At 30.7% G+C, this 20,459-nt stretch overlaps 1 protein-coding gene across 1 annotated transcript in view; it reads left to right on the forward strand.

Annotated features, from left to right (window-relative positions):
- The first annotated feature begins 687 nt into the window (after positions 1–687).
- LOC143069457 (dystroglycan 1-like) overlaps positions 688–20,459 on the forward strand; it is a 68,537-nt gene continuing 48,765 nt past the window's right edge. Inside the window, exons 1-2 of the mRNA XM_076244118.1 lie at positions 688–736; positions 7,064–7,122. The gene's annotated coding sequence lies outside the window, so the exon portion shown is untranslated. The remainder of the gene's footprint in view (positions 737–7,063; positions 7,123–20,459) is intronic.

The raw sequence follows: 20,459 nt of genomic DNA on the forward strand, positions 1-20,459 counted from the left end.
AGTATATGTGAACTATTTATGAGTTGGCTTTGTGAAGAATTGTAAAACCTTGTTTTGGTTAATTTGTAAAAGTTGTTCAGCAGTTGGAAATATTATACATGCATTATGTGAATGATATATTCTATATTCAGTTATACATAATTATGGTTATTATTAAATGTATTTTTACACACAAGAACATTACTATATAGTATAATGTTTAAGAAATCGTCTGGCTCATTGATTGTACTGTCATAGCTAGGAATATCCATTGCTTAAGCAGGTACAATAACTGTTACCGATATCAGATCTTTCCTTTTTAGAAAGAACAAAATGTGGATAAGGATTTATAAAACTCTTGCTGGAATGGCAGAGCTACTGGTTAAAAATAAAATTTCTATGTGCCTTTTAAAAATCTCCAATTCCTCTTTTTCTTCATCAAAAATTTGGATTGCGTCTCAAATGTTTAATAAATATATATTCATTTGCATACATTGGAAAATTGTTGAGCATTAATTTTCGACCTTGAAGTAATGAAAAATATAAGCTATGGTGAGAGGGTTCAAGTACAATACATATATATACTCTATTGTTGACAGTGTATAAATTATTTTCTGTTTATCACAGATTCTCAATCTATTTGATGGTCAGTAGAGCTTGAAACAATTATTATATTACAGGTTTCCTGTTTCTGATCTTGTGTGATTATAAACTTAAGATTACCTAAGTAAAGGTTCATATAGACAAAGATTTTCAGGTGAGTTTCACTTTTCCTGATTTAAAGATTAAAGGATGGGTAAAAAAAAACTTGCCAGTAGCTAAAACATTATATTTTTGTATAAAAATTGCAAAGAAGATTTATATTTATATGGTTTGTGGTCTGAAGTTATGGCAAATACAATTGCCTTAAGTGAAGGAAGGATGTGGGTTTGTAACCCATCCAGTCAAACCAGAGTCTTTGATATTGATATTTTTTACTTCTCCTTTGGACATACAGCATTGATGAGTCATTTCAAGGCCTTTTATAACTGACTGTGCGGTATGGGTTTTGCTCATTGTTAAAGACCATAAGGTGACCATATAATATGGTGACCTATAGTTAATTTATGTGTCATTTTGGTCTCTTTTAGAGAGTTGTCTCATTGGCAATCATACTGCATCTGCTTTTTTATAAGACCTAAGACTGGTGAACTCTAAAATTTAAGTCAGGATTTTGTAACCTGGATAGGGTGTCATGTCTTACTTCAGATTGTTTATCCTTGTGAATCATATTTAAATTACATAAACATGTTTTAGTCATTATATATGTGTAATCTTTGTCACTGGATATTAAACAACAATTTATCTATCTTCATCATTAGCATTTGTCAGTGGTAATAAAGATGGAACTATTTTCAATAAAAAAAAAAGATAAAAGTTTCAGTAGGTCAGCTTTTTATTAGTCAAGTGTGCATATCCATTCATCTGAATAAAGTTTGATGTGCTCCTATTTTCCCAACATATATACTTCATAAGTACTGACATAACATAAACCTTGGTACAGTTCATTAAACTAAATTTTATGGTAGAAACTTTATGCTGTCAATATGAATTATATATGGTAGCTAAGCCATAAATGATCATAAAACACCATACCTGATAGCTACAGATAGCATTACAACTGCACAACAATACACAAATGAGCAATAAATAGTTGACTCATAAGTTTTGTTATGTACTACAAATAGAAAATGAAAAGAATTTAATATACTTCTGGACATACCTTATTGGGACAGTTGATAAAATCTGTTGTGTGGAGAATCTATGCTGATCCATTATTTTTACAGGAGGAGTTATGTTCCTTGGAGATATAAATTCTATGTAAAATTGCTGTCAACCCTCACATATCATGTCCATTTTTTTATGAAATTTATGTGAAACTATTATTTTAGTGATGCCTTCTACAAAAAAAAAATTGTGAGGGTTCCGCAGAAACCAGTGTCTCGCCTTCTTTTCCTGTTAATTGCAGGCTCAACAAAAATGAGGAAAAAAATCAATATAAACATTCTTCTTGATACTATATTTTGATTCAAAGAAGCAAGAAACTTTTGTCCAAGTTTGGTAAAAATCCAGGATAGTTTATGAATCTTATAAATGTTTTTAAAACTTTAACTGCTGACTGTATATAATGTATACTGGAAGAAAAGCTAAGTCCATTTATAAGTTAAATACATTCTTTTTATTTTACAAAATTCATTTCTGGATACAATCTTATGATCATAAACAAGCTTCTGTCCAAGTTTGGTAGAATTCCAGCATTGCTTAAGAAAGTTATTAAAATTTCAAAAACTTTAACCACAGAGTGAATATTTGTGGACGCCAATGACACTGACACTGACAAAAGTTGAAGGCTTGACAAAAACCAGTCAAAATCTTGAACATTCATTTTATATCAAAAGTCCTTTGAAGACTCAACCATCTTGTTTTTGCATGTGTCTGAAAAGAGAAAAATGGATAGAATGCACAAACTTTGATGTTTTTTAGAGACTGCTAAAGATAAACCTGGTCTTCTTCAAACTTGAAAGGAAAAACACTGATTTGTAATTTCTTTCCCCTTACTCTGATGGTTCTGTACATAAGGATGTTGACATTGTTATTGGCTAAAACAGACTTCTTACCCTACTGATATATAAAATTTGCTGAGATTTGATTGATATTTGGATTAACTGTTTTCTTTCTAAGGTTTGCATGTTATTTTAACCTTTAGTATAATATCATGTAATGAAAAATCTGTAGATAGAAATAATTAATTTATCGTTTACAGCTTGGTCATTAATAGAACCTTTACTATATTAACTAAAACATTTATCTATAGTGCTAAAAATCTTTTTTTATAAAATATTAATTACATAGATAAGTGATCATGGTGATTGAAATATAGATAAAATCTTGGTTGAAGCGAAAAACAATTTCTAATGTGGCAAATTTGGTCTGCATTATTTACTTGGACTTAATTAGAAACATTAAAGTTGTATATGAACAAAGCTTCAAAAAATTATTAATGTATGATAAAGAAATTATTAGAAAATGATTTAATATACAATACAATAATCAAATATTTTTGTAGATTAAGTTCAATTTTAAATATCAGAGTGTTATTGTCCAATGTACTCATGCCCATGGAGAGGAGGGTTGGTAATAGTGTCCATATGACCCTGCACCCGACTATTCTGACAGAATTCAGCCTTGCAATTCTTGTTTCTGTTTAACTTGTAAAATTACCATTTAAAATTAAGATGATAGCACAGGCTACGTATGGAATGAAGCTAACTTCCAATGTTGCCTTTCGATACAATATTTTATGAATAGCTATATTTCTTTCAAATATAGTAGTACTGTTCTCCAGACTTGGGACAGACACATACAGAATGTGGCCATATAAAACTAGCTTGTTGTTGCCAAACCCTCCGCCTAACCTGTGACAGTAATGTTACTTCACAACATTAGAACAAACAAACAAAATCAATAAAAGAAAAACAAAAATTAGAAACAACAAAAATAACAACCACTCAATTACAAGCTCCTGACTTGTATCTATACTATTAAACGAGAAGACCTCATTTTGTGTGTCGCTTCTCTTCCTTCCACAATAAATTAATCATCACGCTTTTGTATCCTATAGGTACCATGTATTGTCTCATTTGTCATCCATTCTTATGATTATTCAGTTTGTGTTATTTTGGGAGAAAAACGAAAAAAACTGTGTCCCGATATTTTTCCGTCATTGGACAAAATTTTAAGTCAGACTAGACATCCGGTTTGCGTTTTTTATGTACATTGTATATACAAAAGACTGAATAACGTGCATTTGCTATCTGCTATCATTTTCAAGTTTACTATCCACGGCGGTCACTGAATTTCGTAAATAGAGAGGGTCTATAGGGAAAACGGTAGTATTACATTTTCCCAGCATTAGGTTGGCCTTTTGTGTACCCAAGACAGGTGAAGGAAGTCAAATTAGGAGCGCTGTGATTGGATATAAGGGTACAATATACTTTTTTAATTATCTATGAATAACTGCAGTGTGTAAATTTACAATATAAATTTTAAAACCTATTGAAATATTTTCTAGAGAATTATTCGAAAAGGCTTCCAAAATTTCAAAAATTTGTTGTAAAATGACGGTGGGCATGGATAACATAAACAAACTCCGTTGGAAATTGGTCATGATACTATTTGGCTTTAATTTTTAAAATAGATTAATAAAGTACTAACACCACACATAACTGTTTTATCCAGGTTTTTATTATAAAAAGTGGTAAATTTAGGAATTGTTAGTATTGTCGCCTATGGCAGAATAAATAGTACCGTTTTCCCTATATAATATATCAATGGCCGCCGTGGATTGATTAGTTAACTGAGAACTGATAGTAAAAAGCCAACACACTTTATTTATAGTAATGTATGTTCATAACATACTAAACGTATGTTCATTGGAAATTTTGGGAAAAAGGAGAAGGGGTTGAAAATAATTGTCCTATCCCCAAGTACCTATAACTTTTATTACATTTCCTGAAATTTTCCACTCAGTCATTATTTTTTTTACAAAAATTCATCCTACAACACTTTACATACTTTCAATCACGTACGCTCTGGATGCCCGCGATTTAGTGGGTGTGTTCTAGCATTTATCATCCTTGCTTAAAGTATTTCAATTTGGGTTATGTTGAGAGGAAAACGAAAATAAAGGCGTCCATATATTTTTTCCGTCATCGGAATGACTTTTTGAGAAAAATAAAAGACTTCCGCTGCCCTTTTGGCCTGTTTTGAAATTAAACATAATTTGCATAAGTACTTGGGACAGAACAATTATTTTTTTGCGTTTTTCTGTATACTATGATCATACGCATACTATAAATAAAGTGTATTTGCTATTTATATATATTATCAATTCCAATACTTTTCTATCCACGGCGGTCACTGAAATATTTCTGTATACATACATATATACATGTACTATAAATTTGCTATAATTTACTATAAATTCCAATAGTTTACTGGGGTGACTTTTAATATATCAGTGACAGTTTTATATAGTAATTATAGTATATATAAATAATATATGTATGTTCATAGTATACAGAAAAACAGAAAGAATAAAAATCGGTATTTGGAAAAAAGGGTGAGGGCAAAAAAAAAAATGTGCCCAGTCACCAAGTACCTTTGACTTTTGATACCTCTCTTGGAATTCTCCAGTTATATTTTTTTACAGTTAACATACGCTCTATTTCCCCGCGATTTCGCGGGTGTGTTCTAGTATCTAATAATAATTATGAAAATGAAACTCAAGATCAATGTGAGTGTTGGAAGGTAACTTCACTACTTCGTAATATAGCCACAAACGTCACAAGTGTCCCAAATGAATGTATAATGTGACTTTATAGTATACTGTACAAAGAATACAAATGTTTTGAACGTGGAGACAAGTTCACAAGTATCCCATTTGAATGCATTCTGTGACTTTATAGTAGAAAGACTACAATGTACAATGTAGTGACAAGTGTCCTGTCTAAATGCATTCTGTTATAATCCAAAGAATACAATGTATAAGATAATTTGTCATATAAGGTTATGAATAGGTCATCTGTTACCTACACCTTTATTGTTTGATATCAAGTAATCAAAATATGTTAATATTTCATTGGTCAACCCTTTTGTATACATGGCTTAAATTTCAGTATAATGAACCCTGGACAGTTTATAAAGAGTTTTCAGTGATATATGAGGTCTTTTATAGTAAAAATTTACATTAAATAGTAAACAGAACAAAACTGGAGTGTAAAATTGGATCTTTGAAGCTCCAGTATAGGATGATTGAACTTTTAGATTAAAGTTTCACATGTTTTTGAGGAGTCTTTGTCAGTCATGGTCTGAAATCTAACAACCCTATTCAGTTTGTTTATATCTCATTTAATGTTCTTTCAATTACTTTGTGGTGTTTTTATAGAGATAAAATTATAGTAGTTCATCAAAATAGATTTAGTGTTACTTAAACCTTTAATTTAATGTCAGTAATTCATGAACTCGCTGATTCAGTAAATAATATTAAGTGTCAGCTATCTGTACACAATTCACTTAAGTTTAAAAAATTTGTGATTTTCAATTAAAAAGTTTAATATTTTTATGCCTGACACTAATTTCGTCAATTTAACCTTATTCGGGTACAATTAGGACCACTAATTTGAGAAATTCAAGACGCATCTTCAAACATAATATCATTTATTGATATTGATAAGGTCATCCCACCCCCTAGTCATATTTAGTAGGACAATTTAAATGAAATCCTAGTTTTTTAATGACAAAGATTCACCTTTTCTTTGAAAGAAAAAAAAGATATCAAGGGCGAAAAAGGCTGTCACATGTGAGGCAGGATCAGCTGACTCATTCAGAGCAATTAAGATCACCCTGTTTTTTTTGTGGAGTTCATTTTCTAATGTTTTGTCTTTTTTTGTCCTATACTTTTAAGATGTGTTGTGGGAATGGATGCAGTTCTAGTTTCTTTAATGGTATCCATGATGTTACCGAATCTGATATAAAAAATTGAATAATGGTAGCTTAAAAACAAGGATTGTATGGGGTTTATATTTTTTTCTCTGATGCACACTTTTCTCTCTTTTGACACACTTCAAGAGTATGAATGTTGACTGCTGTGATTATTTCATTTGCCCTTAGATAATTTTACAGTCTGACTTTGGCACCTGCATGATATGACATCATTAATCTCATAATACAAGAACACATTAGACACTTTTTTTAATGCACATTTAATTGCTGTTGACTACAGGGCTATGAAAAGAGTTGACCTTTACTGTATTTTACGTACCATTGCATAAATAGCATCTGACAAGTTAAACACATAATGTTTTCTTTGGATTAAATTTAGGCCAGACAGACTATTAAAATATATTTTAATTTATTTAGAAGTCAGACTATATTATTACAGTCCATTTTTCTTGTGTAAATATTAATAACAACAAGTTTACGGTTAATTTATTATAAGTCATTATAATGAATGTACTCAATGCAATGTGTGATATATCTTCAGAATAGCAAGGCAAAGATTTTGATTGCATATTACCAGGACCATTGCTCTTTAGAACAAAGGTAAGAAAATAGGTTAATTAATTAAGCTTTTTCTGCATTTTGGAATTTTGCAATGATAAAAATCAAATTTTAAAAAATGTAGAAATTTTGAATGTAAATTGTTTAAGAAAAATATGTTCTTGATTCCAGATGTTATTACATTCTGGGTTTCTATTTTGAGATGTTTAAAATATTTGAAATGTTTATACCCATTTTATAACACATAATGAATACATGGCCACAGGGCTTTTGTCATCTTAAGTATCAGAAAAGTAGTAAAATTATGTTTACAATAAAAATAACCATTATCTATTATATTTAATATGACAGAAATGTTTTGCCTCACATCACATGTGTGAAATGGTTTTGAGTGTAGCCTTTTGATATTGTTATTTAAAAAAAAAAAGATTTATTAGAAAATTGACCTTTTGTAACTAAATTTTTTTATGTTGTTGACCAATATTTGGTAGTCTTATTTGAATCATTTACAATTTATTTAGACTACACTAGTGGATACTTAAGCATGGAATACAGAAATGGTCTATCATTTGAAGTATACATTGAACTCAAGTTGACCTCATGGTTTTATTATGTTTTTGGGTTGTTGCCTTTAATTTCTACCTCACTATTAGTACAAGATTGATGAACTGTATGATAATTTTGAAATGAGCTTTGATCTAAGCTCTGGGTAATTGTGAGTACTCTTAAATCGGTACCTCTTTGTCTTTCTGTTGGTCGTTTTTGTACTTAGGACCAATCTGATGAGTCCAACCTTTTCCAATTGGTTTTTGGAGCTTGTGCTGTTCCATCACTGTTCAAGGTCAGGGGGTTAGAGTGCTCAGAAACATGTTTCACCCAGACACATTATCTATGTGTTTAACCCAATTCATCCTCCCTGTATTTCATTGGTTACAGTTGTTTGCTGTCTTCTCAAGGCTGTCTGAAATTTCTTTTATCATTCATTTTCATAAGCATATTAAGTATGACTCAGTCTCTCCTTTCAACTGTTTCTCACATTTTGTCATCTTGGGACCATTTATAGCTTGTTCTATACTGTTTAGGTTTTGCTCATTGTTGAATGCACTACCGTGTCATATTGTTGACTTTTATTTTAGAATTTATAGAGAATAAGGCATGTTGTCCTGTAGAGACCATTACAAGTTTTAGTTTAAGGTGGTTTACCATAAATTTGTGTTCGTATCAGCTTGAAATTAAGTACATATGGTCATTAGGTGAAGTTTTCAAAATATATGCCAAATTAGACTTTCGTGACAAATTAGCTGATAATTTCATTTTTATGAGGTTTTAATACTGGTACTTAGAAAAATATCTTTTGAAGTTTCTGAGATTAATGACTTGAGAAACAATTGATGTACATTTTTCTGCTACAGGTACACGTTGATGAGACACTTTTTATATAGCAGGACAATGATATGGATTTAATATAATCACTGGAAAGTAGATAAAAACATACTATCTGAGGTCAAATCCAGTAAGTCATGACCTAAACCTAAAGACTTTTTGACAGTAATGATATATGAAAGTTTTTTTGTATTTTTGTCCAGGTGTACAAAATGTATATTTATCCTCAGTCAGTAAGCACAATTCCTATTAAATACTAAATTATAAGCAAACATATTTTGTTTGCATTGTTGATAGATAAATAAGAAATATATCTAGATGTAGGATGTAGATGATTATTTTACCCAGTGTAAGATACAGCTCACATACTGTACTGACCCTTTCAAAATATTGTTTTAAAAAAGATCCAAGCATCAAAATATAGCAGCTCACCTTTTAGCCTTATATAATCAGATAAATGATGTTGAAATATTTTATCCTCATTACAAGGTCACAGAAGCATGATCATTGTTTACATTTGTCATCTTTTTGCCCCAAGATGTTACACAGAGTAAAAATCTTGTACATTACTTTGAGTGAACATTATACAGGTTTAGAGTTATTTCTAATCGAAAAGCTCACTCATACATTCATATAGATTTAAAAATTTCAGAAAATCTTAAATTTATAGTTGGTAGGCTGTCAGCTGAAATTACATCATTTAATGTATCTTATTCTTTTTAATAGGAACTGTTTTTGATTTGTAATTAATTTGAAAGAAGCCATTAGCAAAACAAATCAAATTTGAATCTTGAGTCTTCTAAAAACAGTAATTTGAGAATGAGTTGTTTTTGGACAAGAATGGGGAAAATAATGAGGAATCTGAAGTATGATTGATTGATTGACTGATGGCTATTTAATGACCAATTATTACCTTCATATTCGGATAACAACTTGTTATTATATTAGATATGTGTATACCCTGCTTAGTTAGACTGACATGCTGCAGTCACATTTTTGACTTGCTTGTTCTCGAGATAATAGTCTACAAGATGACAAATGGTCTATGCTCTGGGTCCTTAATGCTGTAAGCTTGAAGTAGAAGCAGAAAGGAAGATAATTAATAAAATCTTAGGTCTGACCCAGAAGGGACAACTTGCCGATGAAAAGGCATCCTAACACAATACCACTTAGAGCTATTTTCCTAATGTGTGTAGTTTAAAGTTTTGGTTGCCTTGCTTGCTTTGTTTGCATAAGTCTGCTCAAGCATCCAGTAACATTGCACAAGCCGAAATCACGCCTATCTTTTGATTGCAGATGATAATCAGATGTCAATATTAATGACAATGCTTGAGCAAACTTTTATATAAACAAAGCAAGCAAGCCAAACAAACCTTTAAACTACATGCATTAGGAAATTAGCTCTAAATTGAGATAGAAAAAAATTCAATTGACTCTTCTTACTTATTAAACCTCCTACATAAGGAATTACCGGAGTAATCATATTTTATTTTTAGTAAGTTCATTGAAAAGGAAACCAGTCACAGCTATTAATAACCCATTAATATCCTATCAGCCTCATTCACCGGTATTTCTCACTTTACATTTGCTACTATATATGGGGAATATTATCTGGAAGTATAGATAACATTGATTAAAAGAAAATTCTGGTGTTGTCACTCAGTCTGGTATTACTGAAACTTATCGCAGGATTAAGCACAACAAATTATATATTTGTATATCGATAACAAAGAGGTCAAATTACTGTATGTCAAGAGCTTTGACTTAAAGGTACTACTATGGGACAACTTTTATTTTAATTTTGTGCGATATTAAAAGTAGTAAAGCAATTTTTTAATGGTTGAATATCTGTTTCACAAGAGTTTTACTTTTGAAAGACTGTCTTCACTTTACCCACCTTAATTTACCTTCAATCAGCAACTCAGCGTTAGCCTGTCTATGATGTTAAAAATCAAGATGACAAAATTAACATGATGCTTGTTTTTTCTCTCTCCATAGGCGGATCCGGAGGGGGGGTGGGGGGCCCAGGCCCCCCTTTTGTGGAAAAAATTTGGTTGATTATATAGGGAATCATTGAAGCATGACTAGAGCGGGCCCTCCTTAGGTCAGTCAGCAGGTCCCCCTTAGGAAAAGTTCTGGATCTGCCACTGCTATCGATATTTTCAGTGATATCTTATACATATCTACTTTTAAAAACAAGTAACCCAAAGCAAAAGTAGGACACTATGACCTACTTTTTACCATTCGTGTATGTAACTTTGTCTAACTATTTCAAACAAGGTAGACAAAATACTTTACAATATATAATGATCAGAGATAAACAATTCCAAGGGGATAGATAGTTTGGCATGAAATCTGATGCATTAGATGTAAAGAAGGTAAATTTCTTAATGATTTTTTAGTGAAATCATGAAGATAAGAGAAATATGTATCAACACCTCCCACCAAAGTCAATCTGTATTAAAGATTGTAATGTTAAAACTTAGAGATTACATCAGAATGAGTCTATAAAATAAACATAGATAATACTTCAACCATGACATCATTTCCAGTCAACGGAAAAAAAGACAAATTAACAGATCATTATCATATTTAGATGATTTTAGGCTTGAATACCATTCTAACTGTGATCTTGAATAAGTAGCAGGATCCAGGATTTCATATTTAAGGGCCTGGGGCACTTAGAAAAACTAAAAAAGTATTAGACGAAACTTTACCAGTACTAAATACCGGACTGGTGAAGGCATAGACCTGAAAACATAATACCCCTATGCAATCATAGTTTATGCAAGAACTGTACCTCCAACAGTCTGTTTGTCTGGTTAAAATTTTGGTTAATAGTTTGAGGTCACATCAACCTGAAACTTAAAACTCATAAGTGAGCCAAATTTTAGTTTTGACCAAGATTTCAAGGGAATGTTATAACTAGTGCAAGCAAGACACATTTTCTTGTCATTAGAACAAGTGCTTATGATGCTCTTCTCGTACCTGGTCTCTCTAACTTCCTGAAATTCTCACCTGGTACCAGCTGCTATCCTTGAATTTTGGAGGAATTCATGAAGTTTTAAAAACCATTATAATTAACAATAAAATAAAGTTCTAAGGATGCAGTAATGTGTTCATTTAAGTTTTATGATAAGACGGTAAATTTTATGAATAAGATATCAAATTTTATTGATTGAGCAAGTGTTTAATGTAATTTGTAAATATCATTGAAAAATTTATTTTCCAGTACCGAAAAGTATGTAGGAAAACATACTATTGACCTTATACATTTACAGTGACCGACAGAAATGTTAAGCAACTGCTCCAGAAGAACATCAATGAAGTCATCAAAGTACAAAGTGATAAAATAAAACATACTTACAATCCTAACTCCTCTTCATAGTTACTATGGTTAAAATTTCACACATATATTTTGTAATTTAGTCATTTGAAAAGTGGTAATTTCTGACCTCTTGAAGTTTTTTGTTTACAAATGGGTCTGACTTTTAATGAGCTGCAATAGGTCCAGAGAAAATTTAATTCAAGTCACTGATAAAACTCCTTGATGGAATTGTGGTACTGTCCTCAGCTTGAGATCTGTAGGTCATTAGAGGTCAAACCAAAGACAACAAAGTTGGTATTTACTGCTTCTCTACCAAGTATGGGACATGTAAAGGTTTAGACTTGCTACAATTCCTGTTACAATTCCCTTTTTTTATTTCTTTCTTACTAAGGTATATGTTTACTGAAAACAGTATACTGATTGCCCTTGGAGAAAGGGGCCTAAGCTCCTCTGCAAATGTCAGTATAATGGTAATCTTTTAGTTACAGGGGAAAAATTGAAAGAAAAAAATGACATTTAGAAAGTCTAGTTGGGGTATTATCACAAGCAATTTGTTTTTATTTTACAAAACATTTGTTTTACTTTACAAAACATATATGATGCATGTTACACTTGATGATGGATGTTAAGCAGCCATGAATCTATCAATCAAGTCTATCAAAAAAATTCTGTCCCTGTGGTAATAATTGAGGATATTTGAAACAGGAACTTTACATCTAACCAACTATTCCTTTCTATTCTTTATTAGCATATAAGATATTGTTTTGACTGTTTCAAGAGAGGATTGTGTTCCATATGACTGCTTTGTATTTTGAATTAAATCGAAATGAGAGGTTAGAAGTTTTATTTAACGAATGACTCAAACATTATTCAACAACATGCAATTTTTAGTCAATAATTGTCTCATGCCAAATTTTGACTTTTGCTTCATAAATACATTTCTTTCTACTTTCAATACACATTAAGGTAGATATTCAGCTGTCAAAGTTATCAAATTACCTCTTTTTATGTAAGATGAAACTTACAATCTTACAAGAACATGTAATTTTCACAGTATCCATGTTATTAGTGACAGAAACTGACACCTTTCTTAATCACCAGTAGGCATTTTATAAAGTGTTTTACTAAATTTACTGTCATGCCGTTTGTCAAAATGCTGATGTCATACAAAAGATATATACATTCTTTTTCTGAAAATTCAAATGGTCACGGTATTAAAATATGACATAAATATTCATTTACATGAAATGTTTTGTTCTTTCTTTTAGAAGAATATATAATGGCAGGTTGGGGGGTGATTTGGAGACCTGGAACATTTTTTGCGTCCTTGATGGGTGATGAAATTTGGAATGTGAGATATAATTCTCAATTGGTGTTATTTGAGTGGCAGAGTGTTGGTTTGTAAAAATGATGATTGCATGTTGATTTTGTTGATGCCATAGAAAAGAGAAAACTTGGGATGTGTCAAAGAGACAACATTTTGACCAGAGAGCAGAAAACAGCTCAAGGCCATCAATGGTCTTCAACACAGTAAGAAAATCCTACTCCCTGAGGTAGGCGTCAGCTGTTCAAATTAGTTCAGTAAAATGGGCACCACACTAAACTAAGAAAAATACCTTCATATTTGGAATGGACAAAGATGATCCATTTAAAAAAAAAAGTGAAAATACCTTGAGGTAACACGGACAATACCTTCCCTAAAAGTCAACATGGAATTAACAATAAATACGAAAAAGAGGGGATTCTTATTTCACAACTCAATACATGTACTGAAATAAGCTGTATTTGCCAAAATCTTTGGGAATTGTGGGTCTCAAATGCTCAACTTTTTTTTGCATTTTTTATTCAAGCGTCATTGATGAGTCTTTTGTTGACAAAATGTATTTCTGGTGTATCAAATTAAGTCCTGGTATCTGATGAGTTTATTAATTGTTATCTCATCATTGCAGACTGAGTATAGAAAACACATTCATCTTCTATTCACATAAAACACTTCTCAAGGCATCTTAAGACATCCTAAAAGTTATTACATAAATAGTTTTCAAATGATGCATGTTTCTCATCTGTTATATTGTTATAATACAAACATCTTTAGTTTTGTATAAAACTTTCTTCATAAATGTAAAGTTATACCACACCCACCTATAAAAACAGAGGAATTAGTTGATAATACCTCAGTTTATCCCCCTGTCTCCTTAAATCATCTAACACATACAGTCAGAACTTATCTAGTCATTGTAGGTGTAAAATGCATCATTATAAGTAAAATTAATTTGCAGAGAAGAACAGGTGCACTTTAATGATCATAGTTTTTTGTCTTTAAAATATATGACTAATAATAACTGCATAATTTAGGAATAAGGAAATTGAAACATTGATTGATTGATATTAGCTTTCATCTTGTGTATATTGCAGGATAATTAAACAATGAATTTGATAAGTTTGGTTTTGTAGAATTGTGCTCATCTTGAACATTCTTGAAATATTTGCCACTGGACATTAATAAAAAAACAGGAAATAGGTCTTCAAAGTTATTTTATCAGGATAGAGGACAGAAAATATTAGATTGCTATAGGTCTCCTCTAACAATGGTACTTTAATATGCAGAGAGTATGGCACTCTCAGCTTGAAGGCGAGACATCTCAGCTTGAAAGTCCTTATATGTCCTGCTAGTTGATTGATTGATTAATTGATGGTTGTTTATTGTCCAGTGGCAAATATATAATGCACCTCAGGATGAGAAGTAACAATTCGATGTCTAACTGAGTTGAAGTTTATCAGGTAACATATAATATTCAAAGAGGTGTCACCCTTCCTTGTCAATCAGTTTTTCACTTACTTTAAAGCAGCTTGCTTTGTGGAGAAACAGTGGTTACAAATTATGAAGTCTTCAGTTTCAGATGAATTTGATAAATTCATGAATTGGAAATTGTAATAAAAGTATTTACAAATTCCTGCTTTGATATTTTGACAATATCTTTTCAATTAATAAGATATTTTGAATTGGTTGAGGTCTCATTTGAGAAATTGTAGTAAATATTAAGGCGTTTTAAGAGGCGGATCTAGTTATTTTCAAAAAGGGGTTCCCAACCAGTGAAGCTTAATATTTAGAACTATCAACATAATATCAATGATTAGTAAAGAAGGCGAGACATTTCAGCGTTTGCACTCTTGCAGAAGTAAAAAAAGGGGAGGGGGTTCCAAGAATATATCCCTAGTCAAATGCATTTATCACCCTAAAAAAAGTTTGGGTCCAACCCTTGGACTCACCCCCACCCCTCCTGGATCGGCCACTGGTTTAGACAAACAGAGGCTTGTAAGGAAACCCTTATAATAAACTTAAAGAGGATTGTTTTTTGTTGTATTTGATTCATGATAAAAAGCCAGCTTGTCTTTGAAATTTTTATAATGGCAAGTTTCAAAGAATCATTAAATGCCATATTTATTTTAATAACAAATGAAGGAAACTTGCACGGTATTTTTCAACTGATTGTAAATATTTCAGTGTGATAAAATGCATAGGATTTCAATCACAGCTTTTTATCTATAAAATGTATATATATAATATGCAACATGATTACAGTTCATACACTGCAGCCAACACCCAGTAATAACTTGTAACAAATGCTCTACATCTGTTAGAAATAACCTCAAAAATCCCATTTCATTAAAAAATGTTCTTTGATTCCAAATTGCTACTTATTCTAATAGTAGTAATACAAAAAATCCATTTGTTCTGTGAAATTACAAGTATTTAGACCTCTTTAACATTTATTAGATTTTGATGGTTTTTGTGGGTGTAATATTTGATATTTGTAGTTTTATTCAGTGAAATACAAGTATCAATTAACACATAAGAGTACTTGTTATTTTTTAAATCAAAGTACGAAATGAAGTTACCAGTATATTTTTTGTTACAAAAACATGGTAGAATCTGAAATATGTTTGTAATAAAAATTATTTGTATTATAACTTCAGTTTCTCTTTAAGTCGTAACAAATAAATAGTTGTTGGATAATTTGAGTACTGACACTCATTACACTAAACTTTGTATGAAATAAATGCAACACATTAGAGAATGGTAAAGAAATGTAATAAATACCCCCAGAGAAGTGCCAGTCAATTTTACTGTAATAACTTTAGGAACAGTACCTTATGTCCCATTTGAAATGTCATGCATTTAGTTATATGAAGAACGCTTTTCTATTATGTCCTTATATGGTACAAATAATGAAAAAGAAGCAATGGGAATTTGTTATAAATATCAAGGTTCTCTGTATTCAATGGAAAAAACAAACTCAAACATAACATATACCAATGACACAAAACAGTACTCTTCCCACACAAAAAAAAATCTTCTGAAGGCAATATCTACACTGTGCAACAGGTTTATACAATGCCAAAATATCCAATTTTTATTAGTTGTTGAATATTACAAATAAAGTTACAAACATAGTTGAAAACATGAATATTGGTTTGTATAATACTAACCCAGTGTGACCCAATTTCATCTGAAAAATTAAAAACTCAGTGCAAAAATTATGGTCTAAGATTTTATATTATGGCCAAGATAAGATAGTACAAGTGCCTTAATGGTCAATATTTTAGTTAATTATTAGCCCATCTTTTTGACAGTAATGATCCCAGTATCTAATAAAATTATGTTGATGAATTCTACAATTCCTTTTGATACAGATTTTGTTTCTCTTGCTGTAGAAAAATGCATATATAAATCACCAGTAGACTTTTATTACTTTTTATTTTCAAATGAACAGATATTTGTGCCAAAAAATCTGAATTTTTCTGAAATGATAAAATATTTGTTTGCCTTGCCAATATTTGGTAATTTTGTTTACCAATAGAATTCATAACATTCCAGTTATGTTTGCTCAGATCAATACTATATTGACTATATTCTCAGCAGTAGTATGTGTAAGTTATTAACATAATGTGTTTGATCGGCTAATTTAATAACAGGCTGAATACATGTACCTGTAGGCCCTACTTGATACAGGTATGTCTCTGTCATGTTTGTTTTCATTGTTTGAAGATTTATTTTGTCTGGGTTTGTCTATTTTGTTTGATATATTTTGCCTACTAGATACATTTTTAATGATTTTTGTCAATTTGATTAAGTTTACTCAAATTAGAAATATATCAATTGACATTCACCTTTTTAAATGTGAGAAAATTGATTGAGCAGCATTTAGCAATAACTTGTCGAATTAATAATTACATTAGATGTATGTTTCATTATTATACTTTATTCTGATTGGCTAACTGCACATTACGTGTTATTCCGTAAGCAATTGCATTGCTCAATAAAACTTTTCATTCATAATAACATGTGGTCCCGCAATAAAGTGCACAGGTGAATTAAATAAAACAATAATAAAATTCGTGTTTTCATGATCATTGCTAAAAAATGTAATTATAAGTATTGAATGTTTCTTTTTGTAACTTCATAGGGTTGTAAAAGCGTTGACCGTGCGCACATTTTTAGTATGAAGCGCTTCCGTGCTTCATACAAAATGTACTTCGGTCAACGCTTTTACACCCCAATGAAGTTACAAAAAGAAGCATTCAATTCTTAAATAATAGTGTAGTCATTTATCATTGTACAAGACAGTTTTCTTTGAAATGTAACTTTATAGTTTGAAAAGACGAATGGGGCTTGATAATTTTCAGTAATTTGGAGAGAGAAAAATATATTTTTAAGGCATTGCCGCATAATTTTTACTTTTAATTTGCATTTAAAATTGTTTGCAGTATAATTTTGTAGGTCATGTTATATATTTTGAATATGATTTTTGACAAATTGTTTGCCTGAAGTTCTATTTGGGTCAAGTTGCAATGAAATTTTGTCCATATAAATAGTCTAAATGTATGCTAATATTTAACAAACAAAATCTTGGCCAATGTTTCTTTTCTCTATTTCCCATTTTGATACATAACATTTATCCTGTTGAGCTTTCAATGTCTGCTTGCTTGATTGATAACCGTTTATTTTCTGTGTAAACATAGATGATTATTGTTACTGAATGGTCCCCAAAATCTACAGGTCATGAAATAGTGTTTAAATACAATTTACAGTGCCAAAATAAATATTTGACTATATTCTAACTGAAGGGTGTGTAAGTACTGGTCAGTTTACTTTAGAGATTTATTAGTTCCAGTCCAAAGAATGACCATCACTTGACTTTAAATAAATGGGGGTGGGTTGGAAATTCTGGGAATCAATATTGTTTTAAGATTATATTTATGATACCTGTTAATGAGGTCAAGGAGCAGAAGAGATCCAGTCTTAGAAATTGTTACGATAGATTACATAAAAAATATTTATTTATTAGGTGAACATTTTATATTATTGAAGTAAAAATAAATGTTGGCAATATCCTCCTTTGGAAGCACCTTGTAACTCAGGCTTCAAAATTCGAGTTGCTGTAGTGTACTATTGGGTTCTTTGAAACATCTGTCTCAATGGTTAAAATTACTTCATTGGTGCCCAATGGTTAATGCAGACACCAATGAAGTAAACAAATGGATAAATGGTACATTGTCAGTGTTTTCCTTTGATCGACAAATTAATTTTGTTGTTGTTTTTTAAGGAAAACGTAAACAAAGAGTTACCTGCACAAATCTTTACAGGTGATACATCAAAGAGTAATTTGTACCTATATGATGCATCGTTCTTTTCTATACAGTTATTCATCACAATGTCCAAACTTTTTGTTATGACACATGTAAGGGATATTAAATTACACCATTTTAGACAGATTTATAATTATAAAGTCATTTGTTTGAGAGTTTTTTTTTTCTCCTTTATTTGTCAGTATTTCTATCTATAGTTGGGCATGTATACTAACACTGACAAAGTACATATATGATAGACCTACCACAATCTACCAGTTCTATTAATTCCAGAAACTCAAAAAGTGTTGAAGAATAAATTATATAGTGAAAAGTTGTAAGAAACACTTTATTTTGTTGACAGCTTTACTATTTTGTTTGTTTTGAAGAATGAGGGTAAGGGATCAAGAACACACTCATGTCTTCTTTTAGTAATTGACTTCTTGAGTTTTATCAAAGACATATCTGGTGTTATGGATCTTCATATGACAAGTTTCGTTAGAAGGACCCTTTTTAGTGTTCATGTTTCTGTAATAAACATCATTCTAAAAGAACAGACCAAAAGTTGGAAAGGTAACGAAAAGAAAAATTAAGACCGTGAAACTTTCACTTCAAACACTTGAACTTAAATTATTAAGTTTAAAGTAAAAAACATTAAAGAGATGGTTTTTGACAAAGTTCTTAAAAGTCCAAACTGCTACAGATCTGTTAACTGTTTCTAACTTAATTTTTTTTATACACCTTCTATACTACTGTACATGTACATGTACTTTCATTTTTCAGAAAAGTACCAGTAGTAATTTTTCAGCCCATTAGTACTCGTATAGCTATGACTTATTTCATTTGTTCATAGTTAAATATGAAAGTTTTGGCAGGCAAAAGTAAAAGTTACACATTTTAAAAATTGAATTTGAAGATTCTGGCTAGTCATGTTTTTTGGTCAGCTGTTAGGAATTTTAATACTAAATAAGATTGTTTGTTCAGTGAATCATTTTGTATCTATAGGTAGTTTATTTACCTATATAGAATAGGTTGTTGACGATTTCATAGTCCTGAGTAATGATACCGATAAGATTTCAAAAAAATGTACTTAAGACAAAGACTGTTACATGTACTTTTTTTTTACTGTACATTCAGAAATTATTGCAAAATTTATATTATCGCCAGATATGGAACAGGGCTATAATTGCAAAAATTTAAACTTACATTTTCAAATTTTCTATATGAATTAAACAGGATTTTTCAAATTTTCTATATGAATTAAACAGGATTTTTCAAAATATTGCAACAATTAAAATCGCATATTAATACAGAATGACAAAATCCCAATTACATATCCATGCAATAATTTCTGAATTTACAGTGGTATAATATATAAAAGTATAGCAATGTGAAGACAAAACAATACATTTTTTTTACTTTGAAGTATGTTTAACATCATTGCTTTTGAAATCTAGTCAAAATAAACAATTCCTCCTTCTTGAGTTGAAATAAAAAATAAGCTTTCAATCAATGATGTTTTTTTTCTGCAGATGTTACTGTTACACTAACACTTGCATCTTAAGATGCCTTTTCAATCAGTCAAACAATATTGAAAAGATTTATAAAGTTCATGTTGGTAAAGTTGACTATATATTTCCTTTGAAGTTAGTACTTTGAATCCTATTAATGTTATTGTTTTTTTGTCGAGCCTGTGACTTTTGTCGCAGAAAGCTCGACATAGGGATAGTGATCCGGCGGCAGCGGCATTAGCTAACTTCTTTAAATCTTTATTATTTAGAAGGTTGAAGACCTGAATGCTTCATGTTACAAAGTTTCTGTCAGATACATGTCCAATGTCCTTGACCTGAGTCCTCATTTTCATGGTTCAGTGACTATTTGAAAAATAAGTTAAGATTTTTTGAAATGTTAAATTCTTTTTTATTATATTTAATAGTATAAGTATATTTGTTATGTGCCTACCTTCAAGGTCCTCATACCTGTCAGACAGTTTTCACTCGACTTCGACCTCATTTCATGAGTTAGTGAGCAAGGTTAA

This window comes from Mytilus galloprovincialis, chromosome 1, assembly GCF_965363235.1.
Source record: "Mytilus galloprovincialis chromosome 1, xbMytGall1.hap1.1, whole genome shotgun sequence".
NCBI lineage: Eukaryota > Metazoa > Mollusca > Bivalvia > Mytilida > Mytilidae > Mytilus > Mytilus galloprovincialis.